The 23,795-nt window shown below is 28.6% G+C and overlaps 1 protein-coding gene across 3 annotated transcripts in view; it reads right to left on the bottom strand.

The window, feature by feature from the left end:
• LOC123298081 (zinc finger protein 2-like) overlaps positions 1 to 23,795 on the bottom strand; it is a 90,209-nt gene that overhangs the window by 58,616 nt on the left and 7,798 nt on the right. The window lies entirely within an intron of this gene.

Raw genomic sequence — 23,795 nt, 5'->3', positions numbered from 1 at the left:
CGTGGTTTACCAGATCTCTATATCGATAATATGCTTTCTCACATGAATTGCATTTATGTTTTTTAATTTTTAAATGTATAAGCTCCATGTGCTTTTGTAAACCACTTTCAGTTGTATATTTTTCATTGCATATTCCACAAACGATTTCATTAAGATGTTCTAATTTTTTATGCTCAATTAACTGGTAATGATGTGTATAAAATTTATCACATAAATCACAAGAAAATTTTTTTGTGAAAATATGTCGATGATAGTGTGAATGACAAGATTCTTTATTTGTAAATTCTTTTGTACATAATTTACATTTAAACATTGTTGTATCGTTTGCGGTGTAAGTTTCAAATTCGTCATCAATCTTACAATCACAATGTTTAAACTTATATGACATCACAGATGGTTCATTATTTTTATCACTATCAGTACTATCGTTAACTTCTTCTTTGACTTTTACAACGGCATTTATTTCCCAATTTATGTTTACTCTGTAATAGAAAAAATCAGATTGTTTTTAAGCCGTTTGTTGTTGGTGCAATTAAAAAGAATCATGAATAATTTTTAAGATTTATTTATTCTTTAATATTTAATACAAAAAATATCGAACGATCAACTAGCGTTTAGCTTACGGGGTAAAAATTGTCAATAATAAAAATAATATAAAAATAAATTTTGTAGTTAGGAGCCATCGATAAATTACGTCACACCAATTTTTGATTGTTAACCCCCCCCCCTCTTTGGTGTGAGGTAACATATTATAATTTAATAGAAATAATTAAAATAAAACAGTAGTTAAACATTTTTTCTTTATTTCTTAAATTCTTAATAAAAACCTTTTAATAAAATCAACATCAAGTCAAATAATTAAAATAAGAGACATAAATTTTGCGTTTATATTTTAAATTTTAACATGTGACGTCACAAAGCTTTTGACCCCCCCCCCTCACGCCTTGTCGCATAATGTAATATTTCGTTGACGACTTCCCCCTTAACGTGTGACGTAATTCATGAATGATCTCTTACTAACCGTTATCATAAAAATACATCTCGTTTTCAAATAAATACGTTCTGATAAAGATTCAAGGATAACTTTAATCTCAATCTAAAGAAATGGTATTTGAGCCATAGGTAAAAATTTGTTTCAAGTACACCTCCGATTCTTACGGGACCGGGCACAAATCGGGTTCGTATGAGGGTACAGAAAAAAGTCAGTTTGGTCTTTAAATTCACAATTGCCAATTCGTAATAATTAATCGTGTGAAAAATCATGAAAATAGAAAAAAAAATTATTGGATTTTTTAATTTGAACCATTTTAACCGTTTTTTGTTCCTTTACATTTTTTCATAAACCTCGCCGTTTTATAAATGCAAGCTCAAAAAAAAAATGTTTTGAACAAGTATTTGATCTTCAAGAAGATTAAGAATTAAAGAACTAAGAAGCTGAAAAATCGATGTTCTTACATTTCTATCGAAATCGATTTTATTTTATTTTTTTAAACGCCTATTGGATTTTAATGCTAAGAAAGACTCTATCTAGTGATAGAAAAAAGAACTATTGTCAGAACGCCAAATATAGCACAGCACATTAAAATGTAAAGCATATATCTCGGCTCTTTAATCATTGAAATAATCAACTGATTGTAACGAGAATGGTTTACATTTTGATACTCGTGGCGCTGACATCTTAGCGTTAAAATTCAATATCTCGAAAACGATGAGGTTAGATAAACAATGTCAAGATACGTAAAATAAGAATAGTAAAAAATTATTTTTATATAATTTGTAAAAGTTTTTATGTAATTTGTCTGTCTTCGCCCCCTGAGAGGTCAACTTTTTTTACAAAATTTTTACAACCTAATAAACAATTGTGGAAAATTTCAAAGATGCATTAATTTTTTCTTTATTACCATGATATTTTATTTAATTTTGCTGTACTAATAGAAAACTAGGAATTCATATTTTATAGATTTGGTCAAAAAATTTACAACTTAGTTTCGAGTTATTTCGTTCCAAACAAAATTTAATGGCTTTTTTCTCTATGAATGTTCATCAATGTTTTTGTCACAAATTTTTTATCACACAAATTGCAAGGATAAGGTCGTTCACCAGTATGATTTCGTAAATGTATCACCAACGTAGTCCGCTGAGTAAAACTTTTATCACACCAATGACATTTAAACGATTTCTCCCCAGTGTGTACAACTTCATGTGTCATTAAATTTGATTTTTTTCGAAATTCTTTTCCACAAGTTTTGCATACGTGTTCTTTCACATTTGTATGAATCAAAGCATGCATATTCAAACCATGCGTACTTGTGAAACCTTTTCCGCAAACTTCACAAATTATATAAGAACCAGTATGTTTTCTTTGATGATTTTTTAGCGCAGATTTTGCTGTATACTCTACGTGGCATATATCACACGAAAACTTTTTACGGACATAATTAGGATCATGTCGAGAACGTTTATGTGATGCTAAAAGAACTGATGAACTATATTCTTTGTCACATATATCACATTCAAACTTGGTTCCATGATGATCACGTATTATATGCTCTTTTAGTTCATATTTTAAAAAAAATGCAGTTCCGCATAAATGACATTTATTATTTTTTGTGTTTAAATGTATACGATCTATATGTAATTTTAAACCGCTTTCGGTTTTTATTTTCTTATTACAATATTCACAGATGAATTCTTCCTTAGAATGAGTTTTTTGTGCTCTAGCAGTTCTGACTTATATACAAAGTTATCATTGCATACATCACATATATATTTCTTATCAAACAAATCGCTATGAACTCTTTGTTTATGTTCTTCCAGATTAATTTTTGTACTTAGTTCGTTATGGCATATATCACATTCAAATTTCAATCCATGAGCACTCTGAATATGGTTTTTTAAATGATGGGCTCTATAATATCCTTTCTCACATGAATTACATTTATGTTTTACAATTTTTAAATGTACACTTTCCATATGTCTTTGTAAACCTCGATCTGTTGTATATTTTACATACGCTGCCATCCGGATGTTCTAATTTTCTATGTTCAAGTAACTGGTAGTAAAATCTATAAGAGTTGTTACATAAATCACAAGAAAATTTGTTTGTGTAAACATGTCGATGATAGTGTGAATGGAAGGATTCTTTATTCTTCAATACTCTTTTACATATTTTACATTTAAACATTGTTTTATCGTTTATAGTGCAAATTTCAAATTCGTTATCAATCTTACACTGACAATGTTTAAACTTATATGAAATCACAGCCGGTTTATCATTTTTATCACTGTCAGTTCTGTCATTATTATCTTGTGAAAAAGTTACGGCCTCCTTTTCTTTAACGTTTACTACAGCGTTTAATTCGCAATTTAAATTTATTCTGTAATAGAAAAAAAACGGATAGTTTTTAAATCGTTTATACTGTTGATTTTTAGTATTTAATTAGATTCACTTTTGGCAGTCAGTTTACGAAGTACAATTTAACATTCCTGGCTCTTAATATTTTAAAAATGTTGCTGGAACTTATCCTTCAAAAGTCTTGTCTAGAAATTACTTATTTCTAAAATGGGATGAGATATTGAATTGAAAATAGTTTAGATATTGTTAATCTAAACTATAGATTTTTAATTTCATCCACCACATTAAAATTTTATCTCAAAAAGGGCGGGACAAGAGCCAAATTTGATGTGGGAAAAGTATATTTTGCGACACCCCTATTAACCCAGGACGACAATTTTCATAAACAAATTAAAGATAAACAAAACGAAAGTGATGGGCGAGCGAGCAATTCAACATATTTCTCGCGTGATATGAGACAGTCCCAATTTTGACAGGCAGGGATTCCCTGTGACGGTAACGCAAAGCCAGCAAATGTTGCTAGACTAAATGAAAACAATTTGGACGCGAATTTATGTACATGTTTTATTGAAATATGGGCTCATATTTACATCGTTTAAAAAGAACAGCGAGGACCCTCGAACCGCGAGGCCATAGGTGATGACCCACGTCTTACACTGCGAATTCGGCTACTCATCTTCTGGATGTCAATGAATTTAGTCATAATCTTAACTTACAAATGATAGAAAACCACTTATAAAAAATTATTTCTTATAAATTGCGTTAGAAAATTAATAGGTTTGTCTTTAATAGCAAATTTGATAGATCTATCATATAAAACTTACAAAAGCTCTTAATCATGTATCTCAAATGTTTTAAAATAATTTAAAGAAATGTTTTTTAGTGAGTTCAAACTTATTTTTGCACTCACGATCTTTTGGAAAAGATAAGGATTAATTTAAATTAGATTTTTTTTAAAGATCAATTTCAAAATTGTTGGAAAAGAAGCATAGGTTGATAATTACAAGATAGGATCCCGTAAATTATCGTAAGTAGTTTTAAGAATTTTTATATTATTGATTTTTTTAGAATAAAAGTAAGAGAATAAGTTGTAGTACATTTTATTCTTTACAATTCTGCTTATTGTAAAAAAAATCAATTTTTTAATATTAATCGACTAATTCTCACGTTAAGTTTTAAACGTTAATTCTTGAAGTCTTATCTCAGGAATGCTTATGGGACATCAGATCCAGAAACATCAATAGTACCTTTTTACATAAATGGTATTTTCCCCCAAATCACTATGCCCTTCCAAGGTGATAGAAGAAATGTTTAATGAGGCCATAGACGTGCCTTATGTAATAAGTGCGCATGTTTTATTGTGTTCACGCTTTCGTTAAATCACTTGCGTCCGTTCGTAATATAATACTTCATAGTGATCGGTGGCGTGCTCAAAATATTGTATCGCATGTTATTGATTTGCCATCCCTGTCCTGAATATTACCATTATAAATTTTAACAAAATTTCTTTTGTCAGATAAGTGAGGATATGCAATAACTAAATACCTTCAGACGCATAATTAAAAAATAATTTTTACTAAAATCGAAAGCCAATATTCCAATATTAAAAGTTATAAGTTATTTTTTATTCTATTGGTAAAAAAATTAAAAAGATATAAAATATTAACAAACAGTGATGATTTAACATATAATTTAATACTATTTTGTTTCACGAAACATTTCATGACTCTTTTGCTTGTGTGTATTCAATAATGTACTTGTTACAAATGTCTTATCACAAAGATTGCAAGAAAACGGTCGTTGTCCACTATGATATCGTAAATGTACCACTAAAGTACTACGCTGTGTAAAACGTTTTTCACATAAATTACATTTGAATGGTTTTTCACCGGTATGTGTACGTCCATGTATCCTTAACAACTGTTTATTACGAAATTGTTTTCCACAAGTTTTACAAGTATGCGGTTTCAAATTTGAATGGACTGAAGCGTGTTGATTTAAGCTCGTTAAACATGAAAAACCTTTTCCACAAACATCACACACTATATAAGAACCATTATGTTTTCTTTGATGAATTTTTAAATTTGCATTTGTTGTATATTCCGTGTTACAAATATCACACGTGTATTTCTTTCCCACGTAATTGGGATCATGTTGGGTCTTTTTATGTAAGGCCAAATAATGTGGTGTACGGTATTCTTTATGGCATACCTCGCATTCATACTTAGATCCATAATGATCCCGATTAATATGCATTTCAAGATCATGTTTAAAATGAAATGCCATTTCACATAAATGACATTGATGTCGTTTCGTCTGTAGATGAACACGACTTACATGTGTTTTTAAATGATAACCCGTTGAATATTTTTTATTGCAATATTCACACATGAATTCATCAGAATGTTCGAATCGTTTATGTTTTGTCAATTCTTTTCGATACGTGTAAGTTTTGTCGCATTCATCGCATGCAAATTGTTTGGGTAATAAATGTCGATGATAATCTCTATACCAACATGATTTATTTGTAAACTCTTTTGCACAGATTTTACATTTATACATTGTTTTATCATTTTTTATGAAAGTTTGATCTGTTTTGCAATCCAATTTACAATATTTACAAGTGTATGGTTTTTTATTTGATGTATCATCATCGCTATCAATATCACTATCATTACTTTCCTGTTCAGATTTTATTGTCCGTTGTATTTCATCTTCTTCAACTTTTACAACAGCATTATACTCACTTTTTATGTTTGGTCTGGAATAAAAAAAATATGGAATATTTTAAACCCATTTGACGTGTTCTCCAAGGAATGTATTTTTTCATCAGAAGTGTATTAATTTTGTTACGAAATCGTTGAAAAATAAGTTTTATCTTTAAAAAGCCATTTTTTTATAATAGTTAAAAATCGGTTTTTCTATAATATCATTTTTATTTTAAATTAATCAAGAAAATAGAAAATTTACACCATTCGACCTGCTTTACTAGTAAACGAATTGATTATTTTCATCAAATTTAGGAAAATAATCTACATACTAGTTAGGCTATGTTGCATTGGCTATGAGTTGGACATAATTAGATCATTGTTACATCTGAAAAAGGATCGTCCAACAGAGACACTCAACTAAAATCATTCGTCTAAGTGTGTTAATCTTCTTGCTTTAAAAGAAAGATAGCGACAGAGAAGATAGATCATCGTTTTTTCTACCCAAAATAATTCAAAATTCTAAAAAGTAAGAGAGACAGAATAACACTGTAGAGTTGATCCTCATAAAAAAAACTAACACTTTTAAGACATTTTTTCGAAAATCGTTAGCTTTCGGAAAAAATATTTCATTATTGCATTAAATCGAAAAAAAACACGTTAGCTACAGAAAAATTGCTTGATATAAAATTTGTCAAGGGCAATTGAGGACATTCGCCTATGCCCATGACTTAGACCTGAAATTCTAGTTTCAATATTCTATGAAAGTAATTTTTTCAATGTCTTGCAAAACAAGAGCGTTTTATATATTAAAGTTATTAGTTCCGTTTAAAAAAATCGTTGATGTTTCTCATACATTTAACTTGAAATTGAACATGTTTTACCGCCAAAAGATGCAGATGCCATCTTCAAGTTGATTAAGAACCTTAAAGTAAATCAATAAGCTTTCAATTTTTATAGGTACAAACTTAAAACATAATTCCTAGTCACCTAAAATTCCTATTAAACCTTCGTTATTATTATCAAAAATCCTTTTTTAAACTTTTGCAATTTATTGTATCTTTGCTTATCGAATCCAATGAGCCCTCAATCATATTTTAAGAGGGGTAAAAAGGAATATTGTAATCTAGGTTTATTAATTAAATAAATAAAATTATTTAGTATAATACTTAATTCGAAAGATGATAACTCAATTATTTCAAATCGATCTTTTATTTATTCGTTAGCACTAAAATTAACTCTTAAGAAATTACACTTTTTATATTATTTTGATTCACAAAACATGTCATAACTCTTCTGTTTATGTGGGTTCAATGTTTTTTGTCACAAATGTTTTATCACATGAATTACAGTACGGTAGTTAACCACTAGGTATTGTATATATATCAGAGACAATGTAAAGTTTTTGAAAAAATAATGGTCTGCAAATTTTTACAGAAACTGAAAGAGGGACACATAGTTACTAAAACCAACGTATCCGACCTGGCTTCTGATTGCTATATTAGAAAACGCCAAATGCAAGTACTTGTGTAGCTTTATCATGTCTTACTACAGCATCAATGAGTGTGAGGACACCTTGTATATTGTATATACAGAAGGTCTTGTAACTCGTTCGATACAGCTAAAGAGCGTGTTCTTTGGACAATTTTAAGTCGAAAATGCCCTATATACTTCTGTCCAAAACCTAATAGTTCAGGAGTTATGGGCACTATTGAATTTAACCAATAAAGTATTTATTAATTAAAAATTTTCAAACAAAAGCTATAGATAATGAAATTCTGCTCTCATTTTCGTTTTTTATTTAACTTTCTGGCATATCTCAACCAATTTTGATGTTAAAAAGTTGAATAAAAATCGAAAATGTGCAGAATTACATCATCTATAGCTTTTGTATGAAAATTTTTAATTAATAAAACATTAAACTACTTTACTCAACTATGTCTTTATTGGTTAAATTCAATAGTGGCCATAACTCCTTAACTATTAGGTTTCGAACAAAAGTTCAAAAAGACATTTTCGACTTAAATTTGTTTAGAAAATACACTCGAGCCATGTCCACTTGTCAAGCTACGACCATCGAGTCACAGCCACCTTGTATAAGCCAGATACTATTAGATGTCTGCTTGCATGCTTATGCAAGCAGACATCTAATAGTATCTTTCTTATACATATTGTATAAAAGGTTTCACTTCTTTTGATATGAAGTTGGGCTAAGTCCTATATCAACTCTGAAAATTTTAGGGGGGATTGGCCGATTATTTAAATAATAATTGATTTCAAAAGTAGGCATATTTAAACATTGGTCTTATGAGCAAAAAGGTAGATAGATGATATGTTTTCAAAGATTTCTCCAATCTATGACTACTTTGTATACCATCTTTTATTATTATTTGATAGTTTTTCCGGTATTGTAAATGTTATAAATGTTTGAAAACAAATTGTATATTTTTTCAAAAACTTTTCCCTAAATACATTAGAATAACAAACCAAATCTTATGTTTTTATCGCTTCTCGAAACATTTCATGACTCTTCGCTTTATGAGCATTCAAAACAGTCTTTGTCACAAATGTTTTATCACATAAATTACACGAATATGGTCGTTGTCCACTATGGTATCGCAAATGTATCACTAAAGTACTACGTTGCGTAAATCTTTTTTCACATAAATTACATTGGAACGGTTTCTCTCCAGTATGTGAACGTAAATGAACCCTTAACAACGGTTTATTACGAAATTGTTTTCCACAAGTTTTACATGCATGTTGTTTCAAATTCGTATGTATCGAAGCATGTAAATTTAAACTTGCTAAACTTAAAAATCCTTTTCCACAAACATCACAAACAATATTTAAACCATTATGTTTTCTTTTATGCACTTTTAATATTGCGTTGGTTGAATACTCTTTGCTGCAAATATCACACGTATATTTCTTACCCACATAATTTGGATCATGTTGGGTCTTTTTATGCAAGGCCAAATAATGCGGAGTGCGATATTCTTTGTTACATATATCACATATATACTTGGAACCATAATGATCACGATTAATATGATTGACCAAATCGCGAGCCACATAAAATGAAGTTTCACATAAATGACATTGATGTTTTTTATCTTGTAAGTGTACACGATTTTTGTGTAATTTTAAACTACGCTCCGATGCATATTTAGCACTACATAATTCACATATTATGTTCTCATCGGTATGTTTTAATTTTTTATGTTCTGCAAGCTCGTATTTATATGTATAACACTTGTTACATACATCGCAAGTAAATTGTTTAGGTAGTATATGTCGATGGTAATGTGTGTGCCAAAATCGATCTGTTGTAAATTGTTTTGCACATATCTTACATTTATATACTGTTCTATTGTTTATCGTGAACATTTGATCTGTTTTACAATCATTTTTACAATATCTACATTTGTATGCCTTTTTATTTGACGTATCATTATCAGTATCATGTTGTTCAGATGGAATTTTCCATTTTTCTTCGTCCTCTTCAACTTTTACATCGGCATTATACTCACATTTAATGTTTACTCTGGAATAAAAAAAAATTTCGCCATTTGTGGTTAAACTGTGTTTTGTTTTTCACTTAAGAAGTCGTGCACAACGTAACAATTCGTTTCACTTAAAGATTCGCTTATTTTGTTTAAATAAATATACATCCTGTTAAAAGAGGCATTCACATATTTATTTTTATACCAAAACCATTATTTGTTTTCTGGATAATAGTAGAAAATGAAGAGACCTCTTTTAATCGAAAAAAGAATTAATGTTATGCAGAAATTACAGAGTAATGCTTTCCCACGGATGCAATTTTGAAGGGTGGATAAGGAAAACTTAATTTGTGGTATACTTTTCATATAAATCGTCAATATGGTCTATTAATAATCACCATAAATGTTGTCAATTTCGAGAAATAGATTTCTTAAATAACGTACTCACAGTGAAAATATGTACCGAATAACACCGGGTGTATTTGAATTAATAATCAATAACAAGGGAGTGGTTGGATACGATAAAACAAGCATTTGATTATAAAATTTTGTAAATTTCACTTGTTTGCAGAAACTTTCCACTCTTTCGGTTTTGTATCGAATCCGAAATGTAATATTTTTGAGAGAAAGCAATGTTGGTAAGTTTTGCTCCACCTCGAACAAAATGTAAGAGGCATAGTAAAACTTACAAGATAAAATTGTTTACCATAAAAATATCACCACTTCTGTTCGAAACATTTATTTCAAAACTAAATGGATTTGACACAAATCCAAAACAGTGCTCGAAGTTTTGAAACCACCAGCTTCAAAGGGGTTGTTTACCCTACCTTTTTCCTATTGATTATTGACTATTAACTAAAATACAACCAATATTGAAAAGAGTTAAGAAAAAAGTGATTCAAAGTTAGAAAATAAATTTTGAAATAAATATATTTCATCATTTTTTACTCTACAATCGTTACAAATACTATATCTAAATATATTCTAGCTTAAAATCTTAAATTATATCTCAGTCAATATTATAATTACAAAAAAGTAATTTAAACTTCAAATAAACTGCTTATAGAAATTTAGTTTCAATAAAATTGATCTATTTTATTTCTAGTTTTTGTTTTTCAACGGGAATGTCTTCATAGGCTCAATAAAATTTCCCCAAAAATAATCACACAATAATATAAAAAAAAGAAGAGCGAAAATAAAAAGAAGACATAATCAACCAATTCTACTGAAATCACTTTTCCATAGGGTTTTTTCTCTTTTTTGAAAATTTGTTAACATCTGAATAAAAATTTTGTATAGTAATTGTTTTTAATGTTAATTTTACGGCTCAATTTACTTATTTGTTCATTTATACGCTAAAATAGAGCAAAGACAGTCTTTCAAGCTTTATAATTATTTAGAAATACTGTAAAAAGCAAAACATGCAAAAATATGCTATAACTTAGTCGAAGTACATAAAAATAATATGCCCCCGTATATAATGAGCAGGAAAAAAATGGTAAATAGAGAATGAAATTCTAAGATTAAAAGTTTATGATCTGACACACCATTAGTAACGAGTTAGGTTTCGTTTATTATTGTTTTAGTTTTTAAGAATTTTCGATTATTAGAAAAATTATAAAAATTACCACAATTAACCATCTAACCATTTTTATACCCTGTATATATGTAAATATATCAAGATATACTAAGTTTAGTCCCTTTAAACGCTTAAAAATATTGCATGATTCGAACAAAATTTTGATATAGGTGTTTATAAAATCACCTAATTAGTCCATTTCCGGTTGTCCATCTGTGGTCACGATAACTCAAAAACGAAAAGAGATATGAAATTTTTAGAGCGTTCTCAGGACGTAAAAAGTGAGACTAGGTTCGTAAATGGCCAACAATGATATTATAATAGTAATGACCAATTGACCAACATGGGTCAATTGGGTCTTGCATCTTGTAAACCGTTAGAGATAGATAGAACAAAAGTTAAAATGTAAAAAATGTTCCTTATAAAAAATTAAACGACTTTTGTTTGAAACATGTATTCGTTAACATCAGTGTTTATCCGTGAGGGCGCAAATTAGGACAAAACTTTGGTAACCATTTTCTCCAAAACTATAAAAAATAGAGAGTTGAAATTTTGGAGGTAGCTTCAACTACTGGTCTTGTGAAACATTCTCGAAAAACGAAAACAAAAATTCTAGAAAATACTTTCGAAAATTTCCGAAAACCAAATAAACTCAGTCGATTGTTTGTTTTCACTTGTTCCGGCAGTAACAAGATTTATTAACCGAAAATGAATTTTCCACGTAGTTCTAAAACTCATTTAATATAGACTAAGGTATGGTATTGTATATTGTACAGCTTGGGTTCACTTACACCTAAAAAGTTCGAGGGGCCTGCGAATTGTAAATCCTACTCTAGAGCCGTAACTCGTTAACGGTGCATCAGATGGAAATACATCAAAGGATTCTCGTCTTAGAATTCCATCTTCTATTCAACATTTTTATGCAGTTTACTATTTTTGGGCACTATCGTCCTTTGAACACGCCCAATTTTCTAACTTTTTTCAAAAATACACCAAAACTATGAAAATTCAACGTAATATTTTTCGTCCTTCGGTTGTAAGTAATAGATATACTCTCAAATTACTACGAGCGAATTATCATTTATGTCATTATGACGACGAAATAAATCAAAAGAGATCGATGCTTTACTAACTAAAGATCCAGCTTAAAAAGTATTTTGCTTATTTCGTCATAACCGCATGTGAAATTTTAACATGGCTATTTAGTAACGATCTAGCTACAAATTTCTTATCACATAAATTACATGGATACGGTCGTATCCCACTATGATATCGCATATGAATAACAAGTGTCGTACGTTGCGTAAATCGTTTATCACATATATCACACACATATGGTTTTTCTCCCGTATGTGTTCGAACATGATTGATTAGAAACTTTTTACACCGAAATTGTTTATTACAAGTCGTACACTTAAATTGTTTAACATTCGAATGTACATTTCGATGTAAATTTAAATTACTTAAACATCGAAAACTTCGACCACACTCTTCGCAAACATAATCAACTGTATTTGAATGAGTTTTTTTATGTTTATTTAACGAGCTCGTTTTATTAAAATTCCTTCCACAAATATCACAACAATAACTTGGTGCCACGTAATTTGGATCATGCGCTGCTCTTTGATGAAATTGTAAATATTCACGTGTCTTATACGCCTTATTACACACTTCGCATTTATGCCTTAATTTAAAGTGATCCTTATCAATATGTATTTGTAATAATTTTTCAGATTGAAAACGTTTTTCACAAAATGCTTGAGTACATTTAAAAGTACCACCCCTTTCCTCGTGATGTTTTCGTACATGCCATTTTAAACTCGAGTTTATTTTAAACGAACGATCACAGTAATCACAATCAAAACGTGGCTGAGGAGATGTACTGGTCGTATGCACAAGTTTAACATGATTCGTTACTTCGAAATTATATTTGAATAATTTATTACATATATTACATGCTTTGGTTGGTACAGCGTTTTCACGACGAATGTGTCTAAGTAATAATCGTCTTGTTCCAAATTCTTTGTTACATTTTGGGCATGTCAATGATGTGATATGCGTATGTTTGAATCTTGATTTAGATTTTTTAACAGTATTTTTTTCTACTTTTGGTGATTTTGGTGGCATTGGGGTAGTAGTATCATTATATAAATGATTGTTTTCTTCATTTTCTTCGTTATTTAATTCTTCTTTTATTACAATTTCCGATTTATAATACACTGTTTCAATTTTTTGATGGTCTCTGTAAAGAAATATTATCATGTATCACGCATGTAATGAACTGCACAGTATAATTAACTTATTGTCAAAGTTTTCGATTATTCTTAGTGCATTATTTCTTATGCACAGAACGAAGTATCAAAAGTAAAATTTAAAGAATGTCACAAAAGGCGAAGTTTCTAAAAAGAAGGAGAAAATTCAAGATCATTTAGTATTAATTTCGTATAAATTTAAATGGTACATCAAGTTACCACCAAAGAAGACAATTCTTGAACCCAATACTATTATATCAATTACACCAAGGTCGGTTCGGCGGTGTATCCTGTGTAAGAGCCACAGTGCTCCTTCTCATTTAAACAGAAAAGACGCATTCACTTCGAGTTTGATTTTCTTCTCACATTCTTAGAGCCAGCGCTGAAAGCCATAATAAAGATGATCAAAGTGAACTTTGACCAAGTAATCTATGTATTTACAATTTACCAATCAAGAGTTCAATATTAACCTTTATCTACCTTCTGTTAACTTCAAAAAGACATCTAATCGCATAAATCAATAATTCTATGCTAAAAATTTTCGGGTGAAATGACTCATCAAGAATCATGTTGAAAAAGATAAGTACCATGGCGTCAGTTTTGCGTGGTAAAGGTAAGAATATGAATATCACAGCCCTTGGTATCTCACCCCTGTACCACCAAATATGTACGGCATTGCTGGATGCTAGCTCTGTATAGGTATTCGAAGCGAATTACATAAATGCCGTACAGAAAGAAATAAACCCAGTACACCGGTACTGGAAGTAAATTTTTGTTCTCTCGTCAATTTCCGAAGTCCTACGTGATTTATTTGTGTACGGCATTTATGTAATTCGCTTCGAATACTTATACACAGTTAGTATCCAGCAACGCCGTACATATTTGCTGGTGCAGAAATGAGACACCAAGGGTTGTGACATTCATACTCTCACCTGTATCGCGCAAAACTAATGCCATGGTGCTTAAAATTACTTTTACATATAGAAGTATCTTTTTCAATATGATTCCTGGTTGATCATTTCACCCGAAAGTTTTTAGCGTGTGCTTGTTTGTAGTCTATATGTAATCCCTTATGTCAAAATAAACAACCTTATCAGATTCTCAGATTCCTTTTAGCATGAACAATGAGATAAATACAGTCGCATAAGTTATTCTGATAACATGGGACAATATTATAAAAACCCAAATGTCGATTTGCAATAAAAGGTAAAATAGAAACCATACTGAGATTGCGCAGATGATGAGACCTGCTTTCTAAACGCCTAAAAGGAAACATATAAAAATTGTAAATACTACAGGAAGTAGTTATTATGATGTATTAACAAAAAAAGCTAAGTATCATCGAACTCAGTTGTTCAATTTGGCTGCAAATTGTTGATAAACAAAATTAGTTTACAACCTTAATCTCAAAAAAGTTGCATATTTCTTTTTTGGCCCTAAGTTCGTTTGCTTTGTTTGCTATGATTAAAGATTTTTGAAAACTTAACTGGATGGATCTACTTAGCCCTTGGCGGAATTAAAGGGATATCATTTTATGTTTTAATCGAAGAAAGTAGAACAAAATTTTCATTTGAAACATTGAAATAAATTTTTCAGCCAAATATCCCACTAACACTTCTTAAACGTATTGATTTTTTTCGGTAGTTGAACAAAAATTTCTTCACTATCATGTTTTTTTTCCATATTTGTCTAGTTCATCGATTATTTATACTGTGCGCTTAAATTTATTACTTAGAGACCATAAGCTTTCTTCTAAATATTTTTATATTTTATAATAAAAAAATACTTCAAAAATTAAAAAATTTCGTACCTACCTCTTCATCTATCATTTCATTGAATATGCGATGATAGATTAACAACTTTATTAAATGGACACATTTTATTAAGCATAAGCATATTAAACTCAAGGCTACTGTTGTCATTTACGCTACTTCTTACTTAAATCATGAACGAATACAATTACAAAATGGACTAAAAGACGCAGTTCTATATATATGTCATAGCTACCGAGTGCAGTACATTTGTGTTACGAAAGTTTTCGGATAGTGTACCGGATTTAGGCAATGGGAATATAGTTCCTCACAAATATGTTACCCAATTTGGTCTATTTTTCTATTTTCTTCTTTTAGAATTTCTATAAAAATGTAAAACAAATAAAACAGAAAGATACAAAAGTAATAAGATATATTTTGAAAATATTCAACAAAATCGTGATCAGTCATCATTCGAAATCGTGATCAGCAACCCCAAAAACCGCCGAGTATACGTTTTTGGTCCATTTTGTTGAGCAATATTTACAGAATATTGCTATTTTGGACTAGCGGAATAAAATACCTCAGGAGGGAGGGAGTATATCGAGATTCTAACTTCGGAATAGCGATCAACTATCCCGAAAACTACCGAGTATACGTCTTCAATACATTTTTTTGAACATTTAAAATTATAGAAATTGGCGTATTAGTGGCACCAAGTTAGGTGTAGATTTTGATCGATTTTGATATCTCCTATAGGTCGAGGTACAAAAAAATTATCTTTGAAAAGCTAAAATGGCTTCATAGACATTAAGTTCAGAAGAACAAATAACACAACATAAGTTAGTTCATTTTAAATCAAATAATTCTGACAATTAAAAGTTTATGAGATTTAATGTGTATTTTTCTCTTGCTTATTTTCTGTTTATAATATAAATAGGTCTAGAGCCAGACGTAGGATTTGACTATCATTTCAGAGTGGCTAGATATTTTAGAAGCTATATTCAAGATCGTGTCTTCTCTTTCAGGGTTCCTTGATGAATATTCATTGAGGACAATATTCAAATATATAATAGTTAATAAATGAATAAAAAATGGATCAAATTGTCGTACGACGGATACTCTTGTTGGACAAGATGATTTTTGCATTCATTTATTCAATTGCCTTCTTATTTGAATAAGAAGAGAGGTTTACGGGTATGAAAATTTCCATAGAAGAAAAAAGTTGTTAGATACGAGGTTGATAACGTTCTGAAACGACTACGTTAAATACTACGTCTGGCCACAAACTTATTTGATACTTTATTGCTCTTTCAATATTGAGAAATCAAAACAACTCTTAACAAATATTAAAACGATAATAAAATAAATTAATTGTATGCATTATTTATTATGGAAATAATAATAACACAAAAATATTATTATAAAAATGAATAATTTTTAATACAGAGAGCCAGTTTTTATTTTTACATTTTCATTAAATAAATTTAAAATTATCAATCTGATAATTAAATAATATAAATGACAATAAAATTGAAATAAATAAACTATGAAACAAGTTTATATTTATTATTATTAATATTATTCTAAATTGGCAACTTATTCATTTGTCATCTTATTAAAAAAAATTGCTTTGAGTATATTTTTTACATTTTCTCTTAAGATTTTCTATCGAACTATTGTTGAAAAGCATATAATCTGCAGAATAAAAACTAAATGTAAAATTCGAAATTTTCATTCTGTTAAAATTTTACATTCAATTTATATGGTCTTAGACCTTAACTATTCTAATTATTCTCTCCTAGAACATAAATAGACATTTGAAGTGGATATCTTTTTAAACAATTTCATCGTGAAATTTTTAATAGAAATCACAACATTCTACAATGAAATTAGATATAAATACGGTATTCTAGATTCGCCACACACAAACAATAATGTAATACAGATAAACAAATTTCAAGCACAAAAATCCTTAAAATTTTATACTCCATTTAAATTTCTAAGGGCTGCTCTGCTTAGAATTATTTCTCTATTTTACTATATTATCGATGTATGGACATTCTGGAATTCTCTGAATAAAATTATAGAAATTTGCGTTTTATAATAGTTGCATATAGTTGAAATATTGTAAAATTTAGAATCCTTATTTCAATCCAAAAAAAATTCTGATTATGTAATAATTTGGAAGACAAAATTTATTAAAGCCATCAAAAATAAACTTTGACATGGAAATTTCTTTTTTATTTATTAAGGAATTACTCGTACATTGGAATTAAATTAACTAAAAGGTGGTTGTTTAAGTAAGAAACTTTTAGTTATGTTTTGTTTTATCAAGTTGAAAAAAAATTCGAATAATCAAAAATAATCCTATTGTGATGGCAGATAAAAGCTGATGCGATTCTAAGAAGAAGCGTAATAAAAGAAAAATATTTTTCGTTCAAACAAAAGTGTATTATAAGTGGAATCTATACCCGGGGAAATCAATTTTTTGTTGAAAGCAATCAAAATTATTACATAATTCTACACTTTTCATAAAAATTCAAACACCATGATTGGTGATAGCAAAGAAAAGTCATTTCAATATTAAATCTAGCAAAGTAATTCGTGATGTTTAAATTAGAAAGTGATTATAATCACAATTAAAATTAACAAGGATGTTTCCGAGAAGCGTTGCCTGTACAATTCGGACCTCATTAACGATTCCACTTGTAGAAGATTAATAGAGAATGATGAAATTCCTAATCAAGTTTTACATAACGTAAAATAATAAATTTCGTTCGAGTAAATACTGAATCCCAAACCAATAATTCATCCGTCGTAGAAGAAATCTATACAGAGAAGCTGTTTATTCGGCTTTGATTCCGGTCTCGATAAGATCCAGTAGCTTTATAAAATATACTTTTCTCTATACAATAACTCATCTTTTCAATTTTCATATTAAATTTTAAATTTGGTAATATTTCGGAAAATAAATTGTTTTGAAGGGATATTCATTTAAAAATTTTTTCTTAGAAATGCATCAACTGAAAGTCTGCCATCTTTGGGCCTCTGATAAACAAAAGGCGAATTTGGCCAACACAGACATTAAAATGAGTAAAAAGTACAATATGTCTTCTGCTCTAAACAAAATTATTTAATATTATTCGACATCAACATCGGTACATATTATATACCATGTTGTAATAAAAATAAGTTTAATGTTTTAAGACATTTTAAAAAATCGTATGATATGGTGTTATGCTTTTTTTATTTACACTTTTGTTAAAATTAAACAATTGAATGATAATCGTTATTATGTTAAAATATAAAGCTTAACATTCAATTTTAAAAAGCTTTAATAATGTTAAGATACAAAGCAATAAAATATTAGGATTTAAATTTTATACACATTTACAAAATCAATCAATTTGCTTTCATTGAGATTTTCTGAAATTATCATAGATTCTATAATTATTGCTTTAAATTTAATTAAAAAAGTTTGAGAATGGCAACTGAGGAATTGAGGTGAACGAAGTATACTTAATGTATAATTTCCCAAATTCGAAAACCTTTTCCGCCAAACATTAAAAAAGATTTATTCCGAAGATTTTATTATTTTTTACATAAACAATGAAAATTCAAAAAGTAACTGAATACATTTTCCAATCTAAGTCGTAAAAAATCATAAAAAAAAGTTCCCAAAGTGATTCTTAGGGCATTTAGTCCATAATTCTTAATAATACCTGCTTGAGTGGAATATATTCCCATCATCCAATTACAGGTTTTCACTCTTCTATATAAAATCGGTTCATTTTTCCCCGCTTTAAAATAGGGAAAATTTACTCTGAAAATATACAGACGAACTTTCGCATTTTATAGATTAGAATAAATTTATGTAGAAATGAGATTATACTTTACACCAAGTTGCAAATGGTATTGAATTGATTTCATAGAGACTCAGAAAATCTCAATGTATTTCATTCTAGAACTTCTTTTCGTCGGTTAGATTTACCCAAAAACGATTACCCAATGAAAACAAATACAAAATTAAAATAATACTTATATAAAATTATAAAATAATATATAACTAAAAAAAAATGACTAGATAATTTTAGTTAACTGAAAAAATACTGATTTTACAATAATAATAAAACTTATTGTAGAAAATAATATCAATTTTAATTTTAAGAGCTTTGCACCTTTCTAAAAAATATTACCAATTTATAAATCTATAAATTAATTTTTAAAATTTTGATCACCAATTGGAATAGACATTTTAACCCTCGCGTTTTATAAAAATCACAGAATTTATAATTCAGCAACTTGTAGCTGAATTTCATAATTTTCATTTTTTTAAATTTTTTTTAATCACAAATTTTATACAAAAATTTTGGGCAACAAGGAACTTCATATATTTACATGCCTAATTCTCATTAGATTCTTTTTACAATATTATTTATTTTAAATAAAATGGTTGAATTTAAAAACTATATATATACTATTTAAAAAATTTTGTTAAAATTTAATTATGTTTAAAATATCTGGTTATATACTCTCGTACTCTTTTATTGATTTTATTTTAAATAATATAAGCAAACCCTGCTTGCATAAACAGTTTGGAAACCAAGTATTTTAATCCTCATACCAAATGATAAGAATTTGTTGATTGCTTTTACCCTAATTCACAGTACAATAGAATTCACCCTTTATCTGAACTCCCCCTATTTTGAAATGGATTTTCGTTTATGTCGTCTATGAATTAGATTCAACTATTTGATGTTAGTAAATAATTTTTCTACAAACATCATTTTGTTCATTTACTAAACATTGGAATTAAAATTTCAGCTAAATTCAATTTCGACTAATTTCTCAAAAAAATAGAAGTCCAGGTTTACAGTACAACAATGTTTTCGTTAAATCGGAGACAGCTAAATTGTAAAGGTAGGATATGTTGGAACATTCCCCCACCCCCCGGCGGATTCAACAAGAGGTGCCACCATCTCTTCTCGAAGTGAAATGGGTGTCACCATCTTCTTCTTCTCGAAGTGTTTGCTCTCTCAGTAAATATTGATGTTACAATAAATATTGATGTTACGTAAAAAATGATTATCACAAAAATTGTTGAGAATAATATTTTCTGTCTCGAAATGCCGGCCATTTCTTGAGGCTTCTAAAGCACTTTTAAAATTTCTCTTGAATCCAATTTAACACAAATCTGACAACTTTTTCCGGCGAGAATATTCGACTATAACTCGATATTTTATAGTATATGACAATACGAAATTAAATGAATAGTTATTTTTCAGTTTTTAAACACAATCATTTTATTAAATATTATTATTAACCTAAAAATTGACTAGAAAAGATATTATTATACACGATTGATTTTGTTTCTGGCTCTAATATTATTAACGATGTTTTTATTATTTTTTCTTCACGTGATAAAAATCATCACATTAAAAAAAATTATTGTTTTGTTTTAAAATATTAATTAGGAAATAAAATCTTGTAAACTATTTACGGATAATAATAATACTACTTAATGAATAATTACATTGAAATCAATTATACTGGAATGTTTAAAAATTATCAGTCAGTCAGTATGTACGTATGTTATGTAAAATGCTACTGTAAAATATTGTTTGACTAATCAATTCAGATTCAGGATCAAATTCTTTTCACTAAATTTATCAAAATAAGCCATTAGTTTTATTCCTTCTCATTCGCCTGAGTCAAAAGTGTAGCGTTTTCATTCACGGTGATACGATTAGATGAGGTTAAAGTGAAAGGCACACTTACGCCACAGGACACATTGTGATATCATATGTGTGTTTTATAACCTTTCGCGCTGATAATTCCATTTATCAGCTCCTTAATTATTTTGAGAGGCTGAGTGCTCCTCCTGCATGTATATGCTCTAAAACAGCCCATCACAATCATTAATTAAATTAATTTGTTATTGTGACGGCGGGAATCGACCCCGCTATCCTAAGCATATCGCTTACGAAATTGGTTACGCTCTAACCAAATGAGCTACTAAGGTTGACTTTCACGATGATAAATTTTTTATTTAGGCACAACCAAAATTAATACTTATCAGTTATTTTCTGACTCGAATAAAATAATAAAAATACAAAAAATCGTTTTTTTGAGTCAAAAATATTGAATTGTAATTTTTGGAGTCAGACAACTTTTTTGTCGGGATAAATATCATTTTTACATTTGTTTTTCAATATCATATAATGTAAGAAGAATAAAATCATGAGAGACAAGAAATCCATACAAAGTAGCGTCGATTTTCTCTCCTTTTACCAAACATTGGAGTTCGAAAGTGTATATTCAGATAAGTAAAATGAGGTATCATCAGAGACGATAAAATCTTCCATGCTAATTGTTAATGTCTTAAAAAGTGAGGAGAAATGTTTGGGCAACTTGATCGTGACATTATTATAGTGATGATTCTAATAAATTTAATGAAATTAATCAATTCCTGAACTTAAATTATTGAAGCAAACAATATCGTAAAAATAAACATTTGTAATACGAACAATATATCATCATTTTTAATAGTTAAATAACACTGTAGTTTAGCAGCTGATTTAATAAATATATTATCTCTAGAGTTACATTATTTTATTATGTTTTCACTGATATTTCTTTTGTTTTTTTCTACTAATTTACAAGAATCAGTCAAATCTGGCTAAAAATATATATATTTCTTGCATTGCTTTACCTTATAATTCTATTTAGTGGCGGAATTTAGGTATTCTATTAAATTAAACAATCTAATGGAAGAATGATATCATTGAGCCTGATTAACGAAAATACAAATCAAACGCGTTGAGCGATGAATTAAAGAAATTCTTTAATTTATTGCAACACATTTCTTATTGGTTCTTCGTTTAGTGTGAAAGCTGATTCGTTTAGTGTTGTATTTGCTAAACAAGCCAATTAAACAACTATATTATACCTTTATATATGATAGTCCCACTAACAAGAGAATCTCACACATCAATGAAACTTTTAGTTTTAAACTATTAAAATATCTATTTAAATTAAATTAGTTGCAAAAAAACCCGGAATTTCGTATCGTGTGCAAAAAAGGTATTTTCCGTTTTTGTCATGGAAACTGATATGGAAAGTTTCAATATAAAGAAAAATGGAAAGACCTTAAGGGTTTAAAATTAAAATGTGACAAATGAAATTCATCCAGACAATGGATGAAAAAATTTCATTTCAATAATACCGGAATTTGTGCGGTTAAAATTTTGAAAACATGGTAAATTATCAATAAAATAATAAATCCAGCTTGCCTGTACTTGTCTAGTATAGACATTCACTACCAAATTATGATAGCTTAATTAGCTAAATTACGTTGTTCAATGTTTAGTAAATAATAATAATTTGTAATCACTATTCAGTTTAAACGATTAAGCGTTAATAACGCGTCGTTGTATCTAAAATCGGAACTTTTCTTTAATGTTTCATGTCTAATTAATTTCATGAAACTTTTATGGATACTTTTAAAAAAAATATTTATTCATTGATTCCAAATGAGGCGCAAAATCGGACCTACTAAGAAAATATCTTTAAGTGTAAGAAAATTGAAGTATTCATTAAGTTTTTCTATTGAATATTGAGATTAAGGTCGAACTATAAACCTAAATTCAATGTATATAATTTGTTGGAATTTAGAAGAATACCTGTTTAAACCACCAAAATTGTTAAAATTATGTTTCATTATAAATATTGTAGTTTGATAAGAATATGTTTTAAAAATTAATTAAGCATAAAAGAATATGCTCTTTTATTATATTGTTCCTACTTTAAAAAAAAAAAAAAATTGGTAGCAATATTACAATATAAATAAAAACAAAACGCAACTTCACGATGCATTCTTATTCACTTAATAGATTAATTAATACTTCAGCTTTAGACATTTTAGAATAACAAAAAATTTTTTAATAATCTTCACATAAAATATTGAAAGTTGGATGGCGTGGGTGATAAAGGGGAGGTATGTCATAATTATAAAAAAGAAACTACCTATTAATTTTAAGAATTTAAAGATTTCCAATAATTTACTTACGCCTAAAAAACTGGATCAACTTCACCTGTGAAACTTTGTAAATACATGTGTTCTTTATGTCCTATAACTTCTTCCATAAGAAAATTTTCGCTAGCGGGCTGACTCTTTCCCAGATTTCCAAAAGTTTTTTTATTGCCCCCAAAAGCTTTATATGAACGCATATCTGTTTTTTCTTATTATAATAGAAAATCATTGAATAAAAAATTACAATTTTTCATTATATCGGGGTCAACGGACAATTTCAATAAGAACAAATCCGATATTTATAAATTTCAAGCTTGTTGGCATAATCAAAAACTTTTCGGATCCTGTAAAAGAGAACATTCCCTCTACCTATAATTTTCTAATGAACGAAGGTGTATTAAGTATGTAGGAAGTCTCAATGATGAGATAATAACAAAGTTTTTTTTTAGGCGTAGATATTTGGTCTGTACCTTTCTTAAAATATGAAATAATTCCCATTTTAAATTAACTAAAAATTATGTTACCAAAATTATAGAATATTATTTTCTGATTTTAACAAATACGGAGAGTCACAGGTGTATATCCTCAGGAAAAAAGGATTTAATGAGT

The sequence above is a fragment of the Chrysoperla carnea genome, chromosome 4, assembly GCF_905475395.1.
Source record: "Chrysoperla carnea chromosome 4, inChrCarn1.1, whole genome shotgun sequence".
Lineage (NCBI taxonomy): Eukaryota > Metazoa > Arthropoda > Insecta > Neuroptera > Chrysopidae > Chrysoperla > Chrysoperla carnea.
This window is presented reverse-complemented; position numbering and strand designations above follow the sequence as displayed.